The sequence below is a fragment of the Lagenorhynchus albirostris genome, chromosome 7 (genome assembly GCF_949774975.1).
Source record: "Lagenorhynchus albirostris chromosome 7, mLagAlb1.1, whole genome shotgun sequence".
Classification (NCBI taxonomy): Eukaryota; Metazoa; Chordata; class Mammalia; order Artiodactyla; family Delphinidae; genus Lagenorhynchus; species Lagenorhynchus albirostris.
This window is the reverse complement of record NC_083101.1, coordinates 59,056,284-59,076,510: the sequence shown is the minus strand read 5'-3', so window position 1 is coordinate 59,076,510 and position 20,227 is coordinate 59,056,284. Positions and strand designations below refer to the sequence as shown.

Here is a 20,227-nt window from a genome sequence, read left to right as displayed (position 1 = left end):
GAAGCAATAATGATGGAAATTTTGAGGGAGAAAAGTAACTTGAACATTTGTCACACATAGAAAGTAGAAAGAAGAACATTTAAACCAGATTTTTTCCATGAAATATACACAGCACGGTCTTTCAAAGAACAAATGAAGCTGAAGAGGGTAGACTAAAGTAGACTGCATTTTAACCATCCGTCCTGGAGGTGACAGAGATCTGAACAACTGTAGGTCAGTGTGGGTCATAAATCACGTGTTACCATCTCTGGAGCAAAAGACAAATGACTTGCTCACCAGTAAGAAATTCAGGAGATGGGCTTCCCTGGTGGCGCAGTGGTTGGGAGTCCGCCTGCCGATGCAGGGGACACGGGTTCTTGCCCCGGTCCGGGAAGATCCCACATGCCGCGGAGCGGCTGGGCCCGTAAGCCATGGCCGCTGAGGCTGCACGTCCGGAGCCTGTGCTCCGCAACGGGAGAGGCCACAACAGTGAGAGGTCCGCGTACCGCAAAAAAAAAAAAAAAGAAAAAGAAAAAGAAATTCAGGAGAATTTGTGGAAGAGAAACTTTCCAACCTAAGGGACAAGGACAAATAAGCCCATATATAAACAGTCGGCAGCTCCAGTCTGTCTCCTACTCCATTCCTCCGACTTCACCACTCTCCTGTGGATGCATCTCTGTGTATGCACGCACACACGGGCACACACCAACTCCTGCTGCCAACTGATCTAAGGCAATAGATCATTCCCAATTAGTAGGTTCCTTATGATAAATAAAAGTTCCAAGAGTTAGAGGCAGGTAAAAGTCTTAAGTCTTCTATAACCAGGTTACCCTAAAATAAGGCTAACAGAAGGAATTTGGTTATATATACAAACATTTATTAGAAAATAAGTCTGCAACTTCTTTTGTAAGCTCCTTCTTAGTGTTTTGACCCCACCTGTGTGAAAGATTTGCTTGAAGCATATGCAACAGTTATCCTAGCAGCAGGATTTAGTATGGCAACAAGTTTGTTCTGAATCAGTGGGTATACAGTAGACCATTTCAGAATCTGGACTCAGGCCCCGCTCCAAGAGATACAGATAACCTGGTCTCTGGATTCTTACACCTCATTCCTACAAGGGCAGGAAAGCCTGCATAATGTTTCTGTCACTCATATCAGTAGCAAAAAATAGTTTCTAATACCCATTATGCTAATCTTATGCAAATCTGAAGTAAGAATATTAGCGATAAAGTAGCTGATGTGCGTACCTTTGTAATGTGGGCTTTTGATTAGAAGATTTAAAATGCTAGCTATCCCTGGAATATGTTCTCTCAAATAGGCAACTGGCCTCCCATAGGGTATAAATTCACACACACCCATACACACACACACACACACAGACACACACATCACACTGTCTCTGTAGAAATATTTTCAAGGATAATAAGAAACACTACACAAAAATTCCAATCTATGGAGCTATGGGGATGGATAAGGCATAGATTTCAGGACAAAATAAGTGGAGAGAACCATTATCATGTATTTAAATATATCTATTTTTAAATGAGCAATTTAAACCACCAACCACAGATTTTGCTCAGTGACTTGAATTCTTTTGGTATCCTACTCTTTAGCATTAAAAGTGGTAGAAACCTTAAGTAGCAGGAAGTCAGAAATGTAAAAGTTAAACCCCAAAATGGTACTGACACTTAAGCAGAGCCACATCAATTTCACTCTAGTTGAATGGATTTGAAAAATTAAACTGATAATCCCCTGAACATTTTCAGGGTGTAGCTCTCTCATTCAGTATGTTTAATCCACCCTCCTAGATCATTATACAAGTGTTTTGTTTTGTGCCATGGGAAATTCTGATCTTGCCTGATGAAGTACTCAGTCACCTATAATCTTGTGAGAGTCACAAATGACGATAATTGCAATTTATGGAGTAACCTGGAATGACGAACACAACATGCTGAGTCTGAGAGCTGAGGTAATTGCATTTTTACTTCAGATCAGCAGAAAATCCAAAAAAGGTAATGTTGTTTGAGCATCATTTCCAATTTCATTTTCTCAATTTTTATCAACTACACTCATTAAAGAATCATTAAGGAAAAGATAAGAGCTCTGCAAGTTGACTAGAGAACCTGCATAGAAAAGAGAGAATAAACAATGAACAATCAATAAAAAGCTATGGAGGAGGTGAAGAAGGCTTAGTGTAGAAAAAACAATATTGCATCGGCACGAAGAACTTACAAGTTTAATTAAGGCCACGTCTAAAGAGTTGGGTGACCTTGAACTTCTCACTTCTCAGGGCCACTGTTTTCTCATTAATTAAATGTGAGAATCCAGGGCTTCCCTGGTGGTGCAGTGGTTAAGAATCCGCCTGCCAATGCAGCAGACACGGATTCGAGCCCTGGTCCGAGAAGATCCCACATGCCAAGGAGCAACTAAGCCCATGTGCCACAACCACTGATCCTGCGCTCTAGAGCCCGCGAGCCACAGCTACTGAAGCGCGGGTGCCTAGAGCCCGTGCTCCGCAACAAGAGAAGCCACGACAGTGAGAAGCCCGTGCACCACAACGAAGAGTAGCCCCCCACTCGCCGCAACTAGAGAAAGCCCGCGCACAGCAATGAAGACCCAACGCAGCCAAAAATAAATAAATAAAATAAATAAATTTATTTTAAAAAATATAAGAATCCAAATGAGTTACCACTAAGATGTAACCCTAAAATTCTTAATATTTCATGATTATACATGCAGGCAATTGCTACACTATTGCATAAATAATAAATATTACATGTGTTATCTGAGGCTATCGGCAGTAAGTGTTCTCTTCTTTAAATATCTTAAACAGATTTGTGTCTCTGAGGTCTCCAGCGTACTTTCTGTCTTGTCAAGGCATTCTTTTTCTTCCATGGTGTCCTGGGGATTCTCTTCTCGTATCTCACACTTGGCACAGTGAAATCCAGCTATTAGTTTGTTTGTCTCAATGCTGTTATGAGTTCTTTCATTTCGGGAATCGTGTCTAACTTACTGTTTCCCCAGTGCTTAGGAAAGTACCTGGCATTTAATGGGGAATGATGGAATAAACAAAGGAACGACTAAGTGGGCTTTGAGGTTTGTTGTCAGTGAGGCAGAAAGTAAATAAAGAGACACTGAGCACCAAGTCATTCAGTGCAATTCACCATGAAAGATTATCTTCAAGTTTCTATTCTTATTTTCAGGCCCTAATAAGATACTATCCAAAATGGTTCTTGTTTTAGCTGACAGCAGTGGCCTTCAGTGAAAATGACAGAGGGCTTGAGTATCTTTAGAAATAACTGTTTTACAAACCTTATTACCTTATTACCACCAAACAGCCTTCACAAAACACCTACCTGAGTAGGAATGGACTATATATATATTCCATTGGTGTGTGTGTATGTATGTATGTGTGTGTGTGTGTGTGTGTGTGTGTGTGTGTGTGTCTATGTAAACAAAGACTTTATCATCCATCTCTGTAATTGGCACACTATGGTCTATTGGCCAGATCTACCTTGCCACCTGTGTTTGTACAGTCTGTGAGCTAGGAATGGGTTTTACATTTTTTAATGTTTGGGGAGAAAATTCAAAAGAATAATCATGGTACATGAAAATTTTATGAATTTCAAATTTCAATGCCCATAAATAAAGTTTTATTGGAACACAGCCAAGCTAATTTATTTAGTATCTGGGTGTTTTGATGTCACAACAGCAGAGTTGAGTACTTGTGACAGACACAGTATGGAAAAAAATAATTTTCCCTCTACCCTTCTAGGTTCTCGGCTGAGACCTCCCTGTAATAAAAGATTAACAGGAGAAAAACAAACAGAAGTTTAATAACATGTATACCTCCTGTATATATGGGAGAGATCCAAGAAAACTGAGTAACTCCCCAAAATGGCCCAAGACATCACCTTAAATACCATCTCCAGCTAAAGACAAAAGAAAGATGCTGGGATGGGTATGGGGGTGGAAGTTAAGGGGTTTTCAGGCAAAGTAAACAATGATATGTTTGTTATGCAGATTTAAGTCCTGAATGTCTTCTGCATTGATAAGAGTTTCTAGAGATCTGGTCATCCTCTTCTTGGTAGTGAGAGGGAGACATCCTTACATATGCTGATTTCCTTTATAAATGTAAATGTCTCTTACCAAAGGGTACCTTGTACTGGTTTTCAAAGGTTCTCCTGTGTTGGAGTTTCTTAAAAATAACCAGCCTAAAATAATCTTTATGCCAAAGAGGCATATTTTGGGATAGCAAATTCTTTTCTCCTTCACCTGCAAAGCCTAAAATATTTACTGTTTAGCCCTTTACAAAAAAATTTGCTAAACCCTGCTCTCTCTGTTGGTCAGAGTTGCTTTTGTACTATCAAAATCGATTTCTGAACAGAGATGGCTTTGTGTTGTGGAGAACATTTTCAAATGGAAAGTTTCAACACCTGCAAAAATTAAAGTAGCTTCATTGTCATTCCTTTTTTTGTTTTTCTGTTTTTGTTTTTTTGCAGAAGTGGAGAGGATGTGTTAAAGAAGATAACTACTCAAATCAAAGTTTTTTTATGCTATTTTTATGAAATTTAAAACAAGAACAATTATGAACATTTTATTTAAAATAATACATTTTCATTTAATTTTTATAAGTTAATCACATATTTATTTATTTATTCCACACTTTCTTTTAATCCAAAATGACTAATCAAGATTCTTCTAACTTAAGCAGAGGTCTGATGAATCTCTTTTAAAAGACATTGGCTTGAGACAATTTATACAGTATCATTATGCTGTCCATGAAGTTGGTACAATGAAACAAACAAACAGCTCTCCTCCAATGAAAATAAGTGACTAAAAGACTTCTCCTAAGCCCTTTTGCTCAAATTGTGTCAGAGAGTAAAACACCATTAGAAAATAATATTGATTAGATTAAAAAATTAGCTAACTCCATCAGATAAAAAAATCCAGCAATTCACAAACATTGTTTTTGTAGTTATATTGTTTGTGCCATTTTTATTTTTTTTCAGAGTGTCATTCCCAAAATTGAGGGGAAAATCTCCAGCAGCTTAATTCACTAAAAATACTAATTTGTTCAGTGGGATCAGAATCACTTATGATAGGTAACTTCCATGTATGATTATATTGTAAAACTATTGTAGTCTATATATTTAAGAAAATGTTTTCCACATGGGCTAAAGTATCTATGTAATGAGCAAGCATGGTGGGAAAGTGAATGTTTCAGCTCTGAATCAATGAGAGGGTAAGTTTTTATCTTGCTGATTGATGGTGATTAGGTTCTTGGAGCAGATCTGGCCTACATGCTGGTGAGTGCCAAATGGCTGAAGGCCACCTCTTTCTACACCCCTTTGCCGGCAGTTATCTCTGAATGACTTGGAAGAAGCCACAGTTGCAGCAGTGTGACGTTGGATCAGTGGCTCCAGTTGGCCATTTACTTTGTTTAGAGCATTGCCCCTACCCAGGCACCACCTGTTGGTAGTCATAGAAAGGTCAATTTAAAAGAAAATAGAGGTACATCAGGACTTCCTACTTCTTGTTCTCCTCTATGAATGACAGGAAATAATCTATCGTAAGACTTTTAAAAATAAAAATTTAAAAAAAACTATTAAAAATAGAGTAGCAGCTATAACCTAGATATTTATAAAACATATGCAGTAAAAACTCTAGCTGTGATCTTTAATAATCATATAAATGTCCAGACAAATATTTAAATTTAAAAGAAGGTCCTGTATGCCTGCCTTTGAAACACTGATCAGTACAATTTTGTCTTGACAGATAGTTCATTTTTTTTTTCTCATTTATGATAAGCACTAAATCAAATCTACCTCGAAAGAGGTGATTTCGTTTATGTTTTTTGGGTTTTTTTCAGATACCAAATATAGCCTTAAATCTTGTTGGCATATCAGAGAGTGTCATTGTTTAATTTACATCAATTACTGAAGATAGTGGATTTAGAGAAAAATATTAAAATTGCTATTAATTCTAGAATTCTGGAATAATTAAAATAAGATTTTCTATAGGTATAGTCAAGGTATAATTTCCTCCCCTATTAACGATGTAAAGTAAAAATATACTCACTTAGTCTACCTGTGGTTTAATCATATGATTATTTAGGAATAACTGAGTGAGGTAGCATGCATAAGTGACAGACACATGTCACATCTCAAGTCTTCAGCTTCACAAGTTGTTTTTCAAAAATGGCATGGTTTTAATGCTTTAGAATTATTTTTTTAAACCAAGTGCTACAAAAGATAATAATTATCTTATTAGTTTCTCTGTTTTGTAAATGTCAGTCATGACAATCTCACTGCAGACACTTGGTTTTATCATCACACCTTGCTCTGCTGCCTCATTAATGCATCGTGAATACCTTCAGAATCCCCTTCCATCCCCATTCTTGATTTCATGGGAGGTGAGGATGCTCTTCGTATCTGTGTGGGTGTATTTTTGTAGAGCTGCCAGCAAAATCCTTCTGCTCATTTAAGAACATCATCTGTCTGTAATTAATGTTCTATATGTCTTCCTAAAAATGAGAAATGAGTATCTAGCTAATATCCCAAATTTCACCCAGCAGTTGAATTCTCAAGTGTCTATTTATGCTCAGGTCTTTCTGAAAAATACTTTATTATGTCTGCAATATTAGTTATTTGTTTGCTGAGCATCATGATTGTTCATTTGTTGAAGTTCTTGCTTTCCTTCTCTCTATTCTGTCTCTCTTCATTTATGTTGGCCAGTTGGTTCAAATTTCATATCAACTTCTTGGATACTCTTTGATTTAAATTTTTTTTTTTATTGTTTCTAAACAAAAACAGTCATAATAAAAATTAACAAAGTAAACCTGCTTTCACATCAAGGAGTTTATATCTATGTGAAATCCAACTACTGCATTGTAAATAACTAAGCAATCAGATTACTGTGAATGATTATACACACAGTGCAAATGAGAATTTGGAAATCAGAGTTAGTAATGTAATATGAGATCAACAGGTCCTTAAGAGTAGGAACTATACATTACACCACTGTGAGTTCACTACAGATACTTTTTTTTTTTAACGTCTTTATTGGAGTATAATTGCTTTACAATGGTGTATTAATTTCTGCTGTATAACATAGTGAATCAGGTATACATACACATATATCCCCATATCTCCTCCCTCTTGCGTCTCCCTCCCACCCTCCCTATCCCACCCCTCTAGGTGGTCACAAAGCACGGAGCTGATCTCCCTGCAGATTCTTATCTCTAAGACTGTCAACACTAAATATTGAAAGAGGGAGTGGACCTGCTTAGTAATATACCTGGAGGCAGGACAAGAACGTTCCCTTCAGAATGTAATGTAATGAAGGTAATGTTCAGAGTTCTGAACCTGTATATAAATAAGATCATTGCATATTAACATTATACACTAATTGGAACACACTTCCCCTGAGTTACTTTAAATAGAGTTTTTCACATTTGCAGTGCATCCTAGCCCTTCAGTATAGCTTTCTCCCACTCTAATTAATTCGCATTGCAAAAGCAATGAGTTTGATCTCAGCTGTACATGTCACAGTGACTTATCCCTTCAATGAAGTGATAATTGGTGTCTGGTTAATATTACTTATAGAAACCATGGGGCATAAAAAATAATCCTAACTTCCATTACACAGCATAAAACTTCCAGTAGCACCTATGCTATTCCCAGCATAGAATATTTTTATTTTTTAAACTATAATTCACAATTGTGAAAATGCATCCTATAAGCATATATCTACTGCCTGCTTGATCGTTACTCAAAAGGAGCTTTGAACATGGACACATGGGCTTGACACAAAAGATGGTTAGTTACCTTCAAAACACAAAACCCAACCAGACAGAAGCTAAGCTATCTCCTTGCAAAATAACTTCCAAAAACTAAGACAGATATAGTCCATGGACATTTATTCAATGCAAAGATGATTGGTGATATGCAAGGTACTTTTACATGGATGTGTAATATTTTGTTATATATGAAAAAATGTACATATTCTCACTGTATATATTTGTAAATTATGAAGCAAATGAGAAAATGAGTAGTCATGAACCAGCACCTAAGTGAAGAACTAAAATATCACCAACATGGTTGCATTTACTGCTCCTTAATCCTCCCATCATGTGCCCCCAACAGATATGTACATGATCTGCTTTGTTATCACATATCATTGGATTGGCATTTACAAAGGTTTATCACATGTTTATACATGCACAATTTTTTAAAATTTTTCATTAAAATATTATTTTCTGTACTATCTCCTACTTGCTTTTTCTACTAAATATTATGTTTCCGAGAATTACCCATGCCATTTTATTAAACTTTGTTCTTTTTCACTATTACATAAATCCCCTGTGGTGTGACTATGCCACAGTGTATGTATTGATTATTTAGTCTATAGACATCTCTGTTGTTTCCTGCTTTTAAACAGCGTGAACAATACCACCGTAAACGTGTTTGTGTATTTCTCCTGGTGACCATGTGTAAAAGTCTGTCTAGGAGTAGAATCAGTGGCTTATAAGATGTTCAAGTGATTAAGTTTAAAAATATGTTCAAATTTGTTTCCAAAAACTGTTGTATTATGTTATATTTTTCTCTAATAGTGTGTAAGATCCACACAATGCCATGAGCTTATATAAATCACTGGGATATCATAATACAGTTGTTATGACAATTATTTTTATCATTAGTAACGTTGCTGTAAATATCCAGAAGTATGTTAATAATTGTAAAAGATTAAATAACAATGATGAGACTGATAATAATAAACATATTAATGGGACAAAAGAACAGAAACCAGGTACAGGAAGCAAGAGAGCACACTGGCATTGGGAGAAGAGAAGGAATGTAATTTGCAGACAGAGAGTCACCATCATGAGTGTGACTTTGGGGTATTAATGGGTAATGAGTATTAATTTTGTAATGACTGAGTAATGTCTATATAAATACATTTGTTTGATGTAATATGACAATATATTAAATTATGTCATATCAGTATAACAAATATATTGATATTGTTAGAAATTCAATCAATTGTGGTAAATAAAGCCCTTGACAACTAGGCAGTCACTTCCCAATTCCAGTCCCCTCTCCAGCAGTAACCTGTTAAGAGTTTTGCAGACATTTCAGAATTTATATATTATAATAATATAAATATTGTATATATATTACCTATAATGTGTTATAGATATTATATATATATGTTACAAATATGGAAATATTACATTGTGGATAGTTTTATGTACATGGTATTATACCAGAAGCATCATGCGACTTTCACTTGTGTTTGCTTTTTTTACCTAATATATGTCCAGAAAATCTTTCCACCTAAGTGTACATAGCTTGACCTCATTTCATACAGCCGATGGGTGTCCTATAATTTAGCCATTATAGATATGTGTGACTAAATAGGACATTATATAGTCATTTCAGGTAACCAATGAATGTCCTACAATTGAGCCAACAATTTAGCCTAGAGTTATCCTATGTGTATATTTAAGTCCAAACAACGTTGCAATAAATATCCTAGTGTGCCTTTATGTCTATAAGAAAATGTGGCTCTAAATTAGAAACCTAGAAGTAAAGTGCCTTGGTCAAATTGCATATGCATTTTGTTTTTTTTTTGTTGTTTTTTTTTGTTTGTTTGTTTTTTTGTTTTTTTGCGGTACGCTGGCCTCTCACTGTTGTGGCCTGTGCCGTTGCGGAGCGCAGGCTCCGGACGCGCAGGCCCAGCGGCCATGGCTCACGGGCCCAGCCGCTCCGCGGCATGTGGGATCTTCCCGGCCCGGGGCACGAACCCGTTTCCCCTGCATCGGCAGCGGACTCTCAACCATGGTGCCACCAGGGAAGCCCTGCATTTTGAATGTTAGTAGTTATAGCCGAATGTCCCTTTAAAAGGCTAGAACTGTGAAGGGTCTGACATTTTACCCTACTTGCTGGCTATTAACTTAGCCTACCACAGTTTCATAGATACTGGCAGAAGATACAACGCTGCTGGGTCAGAGACAAAAGGACTTTATTACTGACAGCAATGGTAGCAGCCAAAGGGTCCACATTTTGTTGTGCAGATTTCTCAGGTGCAAATATGCATAGGACCAAGTGAAGAGGGCCAAGTGACACCTGCACATGTTATTGTTTTATGTGATGAATACCTTGAGCTTAGGGAACCTGACTCTTTTATGATGGTTGTTAGGCATGCCTGTCCTGTGATCCAGAGGGAGATACTATCTTGATTATGTTGGATAATACACAAACATAACCTTTACTCCTTAGGGAGATATAGCCTCTGTCTTCCAAGGCTTTTCGCTCTACAAATATTCTTGAAAAGATAGTCTCTAACACAATTAGGGCTTCTGCTCACAAGATGTGCAGAAATAGGAGACCCACAAGAAATATTTCACAACAATTTACTTCAGAGAGGTTTTGTACTGGCTTCCTTTGGGAACCATGGTGTGCTACTAACCTGTGGATGCATTAAACCCTTTCCAGATTAATTCAGGAGTATCAGGTTCAGTCCCCCCCAACTCTTGCTGCTGACTCCAATCTGAATCTCCTAATTATAGTGCTGATACTGTGTTTGCTTTCAGGAAAACCAGTTTTTCCCAAGTGCTTAGCCACCATGCCAGGAATCAAAATATAATGCCTGTTTTTGCAAATCAGAAAGCATTTTGCTCATGCATAGGGATCAGCTACTGGTCCCATCCAGCTCATTTTTGCCCTGTATGTATGCAAATCAAGTGTTGCCTTACATTCCAATGTTTCAAGAGAAGGGAAAAATCTGTATTATGATGTGAAAACCTCTCATTTTCAAATGTGAGTGAATTAATTCAAGTTGATTAATAATATTTTCAGCAATGTGAGATGCAACAGAGAAACCGTAGAGGATAAGTAAAGAACAGTACCTTTGACATTTAGGAGCTCATTGGTGTCATGCCCTCCTATACTCAATTATGGCCCTGTTCACAAAGCTTCCATAACATTTTATATACCTCCCTCCTATAATGTGTCATATTGGCTCATGAGTTTATGGGGTTTTTTGCCCAATTTAGATAAAATATATTCACTGTCCTAGAGGCAATTAAACTGAAACCTTTGGGATTAATCTTCTGTACCAAACAGACATTATTTGTCTCATCTGACAAATATAATCCATATGTTATATATAGTTTTTTGTACGTTAATATCTAATCTTACAGAATTATAAAAAGTGTCATGGTACACAAAAATTTTTAGTCAATGTTGAAAGTCGTGTTCAGAAATAATTTTCAACACTTTGATTTTAACTATAATGTCACATTCCACAGTTCATGTGGTTCACAGTTGTCTCTTGGGGAGTTGTTGAAGTTTTTTTGTTTGTTTTTTTCCTATTATTGCTGCTGTGTATTATTTGCAGAAGGAATTTAGATGCCATCTTGGATCCTTAAGAATATGTTTTTAATTAAAATATAATTGTGATATAACAGTGTATTAGTTTTAGGTATACAACATAATGATTTGATATATATATATATATATATATATAGTGAAACAATATATAGAAATAATAATAAATCTAGTTAACATCCATCACCACAGGGAGTTTTAAAGTCATCCCCAGCTGGAGGCCATGTGTAAGAGGATCTCAGAACCTTCTGGGTATCTGCAGTAGAAGTGTTCTTCACCACAAAAAGACCCAGGAGACTTCCTTGGGCCTTGCCTGTGACCAGATATATTTATTACTATACCACACGTATGTTGATCTTATAGATCAGTTTGGGAAAAATTGACATCTTACAAATAGAAATACATTTGATTTTTGTACATTGATCTTGTATTTTGCAAGTTTGAACTTAGTTCAAGCAGTTGTCTTATTTCTTTTTAAAGATTTCTGCAGTCTTTCTATGTGTTATCTGTGAATAAAGACCATTTTATCTTTTCCTTTCTGTTCTATTAGCTGTAGTTTTGGTTTCTTCGTTTTGTAACTACTATACATTAGCAATGATATTCCTTCCTATTCCAGTTTACAGGGTTTTTGTGGATTTTTTTGTTTTTGTTTTTTTTTTTTTTTTTGCGGTACGCGGGCCTCTCACTGTCGTGGCCCCTCCCGTTGCGAAGCACAGGCTCCGGACACGCAGGCTCAACGGCCAGGGCTCACGGGCCCAGCCGCTCCGCGGCATGTGGGATCTTCCCAGACCGGGGCATGAACCCCGTGTCCCCTGCATCGGCAGGCGGACTCTCAACCACTGCGCCACCAGAGAAGCCCTGTTTTTGTTTTTTACCATGAATGAATGCAATCACCATTCCCAGGTTGACTTCCAAATGAACCTGCCTCGTGTTCTTGAGATAATCCCCATTTGATCTTGATGTCTTATTACAATGTATAAAGCATTGCTGGATTTGATTTGCTTTTGTTTTGTTGAGGGTTTTTGCACCTATGGATCATAAGGGATATTGCTTTATAATTTTCTTTTCCTGTGATGTCTTTGTCTGATTTGGGTATCAGCATGATGCTAGCCTCATAAAATAAGTTAGGAAGTATTCCCTTCTCGTCTACATTTTGGAAGAATTTGTGTGGAATTTTTTGATGTTATGTTGTTAAATGTTTAATTGAATTTACTAAGGTAGCAGTCTGCACCTGGAGTTTTCTTAGTTTGAAGTCTTTAACTTCTATTTCTTTAACTGACATCAAACTATTCAGATCATTTATTTCTTTTGGAATGATGGTTGGTACTTTGTATCTTTAAAAGAATTAGTCCATCTCATCTAACTTGTTGAATTTATGGTCATTAAATTGAGCTTAATATTCTCTTATTATTTTTTTAATGTCTGTAGGATCTGAGATAATGACTACCTTTACATTCTTGATTTTCTGTATTCTTTCTGTTTTTCTCTTTGGTCAGTCTGGTTAGAGGTTTATCAATTTTACTGATCTTTTTATAGAACTAGCTTTTGGTTTTATTGATTTCTGTATTGTTTACCTGTTTTCCACATTATTTATTTCTGCTCTTATCTTTATTATTTCCTTCCTTTTGCTTGCTTTTCTCTTTCCAGTTTTGTAAGATGGAAGATAAGATTAGATAATTGATTTGAGTCTTTCTTCTCTTCTAATATAAGAATTTAATTATATAAATTTCCTTCTACATATTTCTTTAACTACACCCAACAAATTTTGATTTGTTGCGTTTTCAATTTTATTCAATTCAAAATGCTTCTAATTTCCCTTATGACTTCTATTTCATCCATGGGTTCACTTGGAAATGTGTGGCTTAATTTCCAAATACTGGGGAATTTTCTAGATTAAAAAATACATATATTGATTTCTACATTAGTATATTATAGGAAGAAAACATTCTTTACATAATTTCTATTCTTTTACATTTTTAAGGCTCGTTTTATTGCCCAAGATAGAGTCAATTGTGGTTAAAATTTCTTGTGCACTTGAAAATAATAAGTATTCTGTGGTTATTGGTGGAGTGTTCTATAAATAACAATTTATAGGTCAAGTTGTTTAATAGTGTTTTTCATATCTCCTGTATACTTGATGATTTCTGTCTCCTTGTTCTATCAATTGTTGAGCAAAGAGTGTTGAAGTCTCCAACTATAATTGTGGATTTATCTAATTCTCCTTTTACTTCTATTAGTTTTTGCCTCATGTATTTTGAAGCTCTATTAGATGCTTACACATTTAGTATTGTTATATTTTCTTGGTAGTTTGACCCATTTATCACTATGTAATGTCTCTCTTTACAGTGTTTTGAAACCTACTTTGTCTGATATTAAAACTAGCCACTTTCTTTTGGGTGTTTGAAGGATATATCTTTTTCTGCACTTTTAATCTAGCTATGTCCTTATATTTAAAGTAAGTTTCTTTTCAGTAGCGTATAGTACAGTCCTATTTTTTAATCCAGTCTAAAAATGTCTATATTTTAATTGGTGTGTTTAGAGCACTTATATTTGATGGAATTATTGATATGGTTAGTGAGCGTAATAATTTTTAATTTGTCTCTGTAAATTCTAAATTATTAACCATATGTATATTTGAAGCACATTGCACATAATATGAACTTGATAAGTTTATTAAGTTTATATTTCTTTCAGATCCATTCTTTTTCACTCTACTGTTGACTTGTTCTAAATATAGTATCTCCAGTAATTTTTTTTCATATAAGTTATAAGTGAATAGAATAGCTATTACACTTATTTTTTTTTTCTGAAAGTACTAGGTTTTATTCACCTCCCTGTGGTAACCAATAACCATACTATTAGTTAATAAGATTTCTTTGTAGTAACTGTCACCTGAAATACAAAAATCCATTAACAATCTAAGTTATCAGGTGTGGTCTTACTGGAAATTCTTAACCATATACTTGTCTTGACAAGTGTTGTTTTTTAAATGATGAATTGTCTTAGTATAAGTCACTGTATTTCTGTAACAAAGTAATGAAAGGCACAGCTAGTGCAAGCGAACTTAAACCCATTCAACTACCCGCTGAAAAAATACTTCGGTTCTTCAGGAAAAAAAATTAGCAAGACAAAAAATCTGGTTCATTTCACAGTTCTGTTCATTTTCATAACTGTAATCTAATAGTTACAAGATAAAAATACTCCAGGAAGACCCAAATATGTAGCAATGAACAAACATGCGTGAGAGAATTTGTGCATTCAATGTATCTGGCAGAAAAACTAGTTAAAATGCTAAGTAGAACAAATTTGGTCTTTAAAATATCAGTTCCTTTCCTTTAAAAAAAAACTTGAGTCTACCGAGAAAATACAAAAACATAAGGCTATAAGTAAATAATACCTGTGTTTAGGCTATTGCAGCGCAGGTTACCCTCAAGGCCACATACGTCCTGCTTCACTGCTGCTGGCACTCTGCTGGGTTTTGATCCTTCTTTGGGTCATAGTCTGGATCGTTTTCCTCATCTCCTTCTTCTTCCCCTTCCTCATCCGCTTCTTCATCTTCTTCATCTTCTTCATCATAATCATCATCATCGTCGTCAATAGCTTCTCCAGTAAAGTGTAACACTGATCTTGGGATTATGCGCTCACGTAAAAAGTGACCAATGTCAAAGTCCGCAGCAAGGATAGCTTCAGCAGCATCATCCAGATCTCCACTCTCAGGAACTTCAAGAGGGGCAAAAAAATTAAAGAAAGAGTCATTAGAAACTGTTTTGGTCACAGTACAAACTGTCCCACGTCCCTTGTGTTTCTGCTTCTTCTTAATGGTTTTCAAAGTGACATTCTTCCCTTTTTTCCAATCTATCTGGCACCCTGTACAACCCATAATTTCTGGTCCATCAAAAGAAAAAGGATCAGAATCATCTGGTTCTGACCTCATCCTTTATGTCTTTGTCAACACTTCATTTGTGAAGTATTCATTGGGTTCAAAGTGAAATTCTAAGACAAAACTCATAGGCTGACCAGCATCTGAGAACTTCACTTTAATGTCTTTCAAGTGCTTCAGAATAGGTTCATCATGTTCCTGAACCATATCACTGAGCACATCAACATTCTTAAAAACGGTCAACCAAAATTCAGGAATTCCTTTGGGGTCTTCTTTTTCTTCATCCTTTTTCTCATCTTCAATCTTGGCCTTTTCTTTTAGCTCCTCTGAATTTCATCTTCCTCATCTGGTTTCCATTCACATTCTTCTTCTGTAGGTTCATAAATGGCATTAATGATCTCAAATCACTTATCAAATAGAGGTTGATAGAGAACAGCATACTTTCTTTCAATATCATGAACTTCCTCTTAGAACTTGTCTTCTATCTGTGCACATTTAGCTTGAAGGTTTTTGAGAGCATTCATGCGTCTTTTACTACCCGAGGCAAGCTTTCAGTGTATCCTGTTGGTGTTTCTACCAGACCATCAAGTCTTTCTTGAAGGGCTGCAAGAATCTGAGGATTTTGCATCATCTGAACAGTCAGCTGACGCGCTTTGATTTTTGTTTCTTCACCAGTTTCTTCTTCTTCAACTTCTTCAACATCATCCAAATCTTGATCAAGTTCAGACTGTTCTTTGTTGTCGATGTCTGCCATGTTGTATGAACGCCAAATATCGGTTGCTAGCACAGGGAGCCAGGCGGCCGGAGCTGCACAGGCAGTGACTCAGGGCGGCGGCGGGAGGAGCAGAAGGCGATGCGGCGAGCAGGTGGCGCTAAAAAAGCTACACTTAATTTTTAAATCATATTTTATTATGAATGCATTTCTCATGTCTATACAGGGTAAAAGTAATATAGTAGCTGCTGAGTATATCAATCAGTGAATATTCGATTACTTATTCATCTTCCTATTACATGTTTTACTTTTAATAATAATAGTATGAGTCTGTTGAAGCAAGAAGGAAAAAAGGAATAAATTGATAAATGCCTTGATGCAAAAATCAGTAGCAGCATATGGTCATGAATAAGGTATCACCATTTCAATATCTGTGTCTGTTTTAGTTCCCAGCAGTATTACCTTAGAGAAGACCTTTGCCCTGCAATAGACAATACCATTGGTGTTTGAAAAAGGTGCATTATTTCTGAGAAGCAGGAGAACATGATAATGGTTTAACTTTAGCATGTTTGTGACAATGGTGAGCCTAGTGTGTTTTTTGTTTTTTTTTTTTTTTACCCAAAACACTATTAACCTTCCCCATGGCAAATAAAAGTTTAATTTAAGAGCAAATGTTCTAAGGAATCATTACTTTCTAACTGGAGAATTCCAAAGGTGAGCTGAGAGAAAAGAAGGTTGCAGAGACACTCAATAACCCTTATGTAATCCTGGCAGATAGAAGGTGGCATTAGTTAGATAAGGGGGAAGAAAAAGAATATTTTAACTTAGGGTTTTCAGTGAATCTTATTCCCACACTTCACACAAAACCCAACTGATTTTTAAGCGTGATGGTAAATGATACCTAGACTAATCCTGAAAGTAAGCAACATCCCATTTGTCCCAAGCCTGAAAGAAAGCTCAGTTTTCCAATGGATCATAAATTATTCCACTGACTTGTTTTGTTAGGTTTTGTTTAGTTTTCTTATGACTGGGAATTTGTACAAGTTTAGTATTTGTCACATGCAGGTGTATATCTGTGTCATTCTCCATGACTATTCATTTAATTATTCATTCCACAGATATTTATTAAGTATGTTAGGCACTGTTATAGATGCTGAATAGGACTATTACCATAAAGAGCAGTTTTGAGAGTAGACTCTGGAGATAAGAACCATTTTTAATCTTGGTAGGACAAATGAGCATATTGAAGCTACCAAGAAGCCTTCTGAAGTCTTAGAAATAATATGCAAGACTAACAATGTATTTTTTTAACGGATAAAGTTTTAATAAGACTTAATTAGATTGTGATTGTAGTCTATCAGAAATGTAGAACTCCAGAAAAATATGCTGATATTAATAAGAAAAAAAATTGAAATTCTCAGTATTGTCAATGGGATAAGATATCAAAAACACATAAAGTACTATTTCAAGTATGCAGTGACTCAACTTGGAAGGATGCAATTTGAAATTAGTGATGTTTTGAGTAAGGATATGGTCTTTGTTCAAGAGCCATCATTACTATTACCCCACTTAAGAAGATGGAAATGTTTTTTGAGTTTATATAAAAGTGCCAGGCTGCTAACTATTATTGTTCTATGTGAAGCTACTGCCCCTCTACCAAAACACAGGCTTATAAAAATCACAATGACAGCCACTTCAACCTAAGTAACATTGTCATCTATCTTCACTTCTCACTCTAGGGTTGTACTAGACTGACTACAAGTGTGTAATATTTGAGAAGCCATTACCCATGTGGTCCAGTCACAGAATGATACTCCAGTTAAAGACACAGAGCTCACTGTTGAAAAACAATTCAAAATAAACTTTTCTCTTACACACAGCATCACTACTTTATTTCCTTTCTACTTTTCTCACATATTATATTATATTATATTATATTATACTATATTACATATTATAGATATTCCCTCATTTCTCACTTTGAAACTTACAGAAAACTATTTTCTCCAGCCCTGGCAAACATGTCCATCTTATCTTCCTGCCTTGTCCCTTTTCTAATTAAATCTCATTATAAAATCTCCAAATCATCTGTCAGGCAAGTTAGGGAAAGAAAATCTAAGTGGGAAAAGCAAGATTCCATTTAGAATAAGATGAGTAGAAAAGTTAGGAATCTTAATTTTGGTTTTGCTACATGGGATTTCAGACCTTTGCATACTAAGACTTAGTAGAGTCTTAATCTTAAAGGAGTGTCATGGGACATTTATTCCAACTCACAAATGAGAAACTTTTGTCATAAAGTTTAAATGATCTTCCCCTGATTAAATCGTAATATTCAAGGTGCATCTGGGAAGCCATTGTCCCGGCAGTGTACTCATTTTCTGAACACTGCACCCACCATTGTCTAAAGAAGAAGTCAGCAAACTTTGGCTCTTGGGCCAAATCTGGCCCACTGCCTGTTACTGTCAATAAAGTTTTATTGGAACACAGCCACACTCATTTGTTTACCTGTTGCCTGTGACTGTTTGCACAGTACAACAGCAGAGTAGAGTAATTGCAATAGAATCTATATGGTTCACAAAGCCCAAATAATTAATTAACAGACCATTTACAGAAGGCCCCTTTTCAAAAGTAGGCTATTTGTTAATTAGTGTGAGGTCCTTCAAGATAGGAATACCCCTCATGCACACCACCACCCCTGACATATGAATACAGTCATATTACAGGATTCTGTCAATTCCCCTGGTAAGTCACAAATGATCTGAGAAAGGCCTGCCGTTTCCTAGGAGGTAAGGTATAGAAGTGGTATTAAATGAAAACTCCCTGAGGTCCCTTAAAATCGCTCACATTTATTTACTGTTTATCCATTTCCTGGCACTGTTCTAAATATTTCATAGTATTAACTAATGTAATATTCACACCAAACCTATCATCTATTATTAACCTTTACAGTTTAGGAAACTGATTAAGGAACTTAAGGCAATACAGCTGTGAAGTGGAAGTCAGGTTTCAAATACAGACACTGTCTCCAAAGCCCACAGGCTTAACTTCTAAATGAGTTTGCCTCCCATAAAGAGTTTTAAAAAAATTAAAAAGTAAAAAAATAAAATAAAAACCACCTTTATTTATTTTCTTTGCAAACGCAGTGAACCCAGCAAAGGTGCGTTTGGATAGCCAAGGTTGGTTTGGGGTAATCTGTGATAATGTTTGTAAAGTTCTTTTAAAGCATTTGTTCAACAAATATTTGTTGACCACCTACTGCATGACAGACCCCACTTTATTAAGTGAAGGCAGTCCCTTCCTTGACAACACTTACAATTTAGCAAGAATTTCCTTTCTAGAACTTTCAGGCGAAGAGTAAGGGCACAAGCATCAGGACTTAAGGGCTCTAGTGGGAATGAGGTTATTATGTTCTTTTTGACGTCAGATGATTATGTTGAATGAAGAGCAGGCATATTGGTAAGATGAAAGGAATATGGACTTTAGAGCCAGAAAGTAATGAATTTCAATTTCAAACTTGAGTTTAGAGAAGTTACTTCAAACTTCCTGAGTCTCAATTTTCTTATTTTTATAATTTATAATATAAAACTTCCCAGAGTTTTTTGTAAGGATTACGTAAGATCATATACGTGATGAGCTCTGATGTAATGTCAGCATCTTAGCTGGCACTCAATTAAAATTCTCTCATACTTCCCTTGAAAACTTTTATCTATAATTTCTCATATTTCAGTGCTGGCTCTGAGTTCTTCCTCCTTGAAATACCATGCACATTTCCTTATGGGAAAACATTTCCCACCAGGCATGCAGGGTTAGAATAGCTGCTGCATTTAGGAACATATCACAGTGATCCTTGTTCTTGTATTTATCTATGGATTTATATGTGTGTCTGTATATCTACAGATCATTGAAAAATCATCAAACATGGATTATGTGTATATCTATACATTTATTATTTATGATTTATCTTTTCCTTTAGGTACATTCTAACTGTTATATTACCAACTCTTCAGGGTCAAGGACCTGAAGTCTGCTTTGGTAACTAATTAGGGCACTTTGTAAATATTTTGCACATTTGTCATAATGAAATATTTTAGGCTCTTTCAATTGAAAGGGACAGAGACTCACTAAGTTCACCTTAAATAACGGATATTTATTAGAAGACTACAGTGGAGAAATACCACAGAAATCCAGGAGCAGCTGCATAGCCAACTCAGAGATAATGGAAGTCAGGGTTTTTTTGTTTTTGTTTTTGTTTTTGTTTTGCTT

General features: G+C 35.9%; 1 pseudogene; it reads right to left on the bottom strand.

Moving 5' to 3' along the window:
* Positions 1 to 14,355: 14,355 nt before the first annotated feature.
* LOC132522901 (nucleosome assembly protein 1-like 1) lies at positions 14,356 to 16,127 on the bottom strand (annotated as a pseudogene).
* Between the last annotated feature and the right edge of the window lie 4,100 nt (positions 16,128 to 20,227).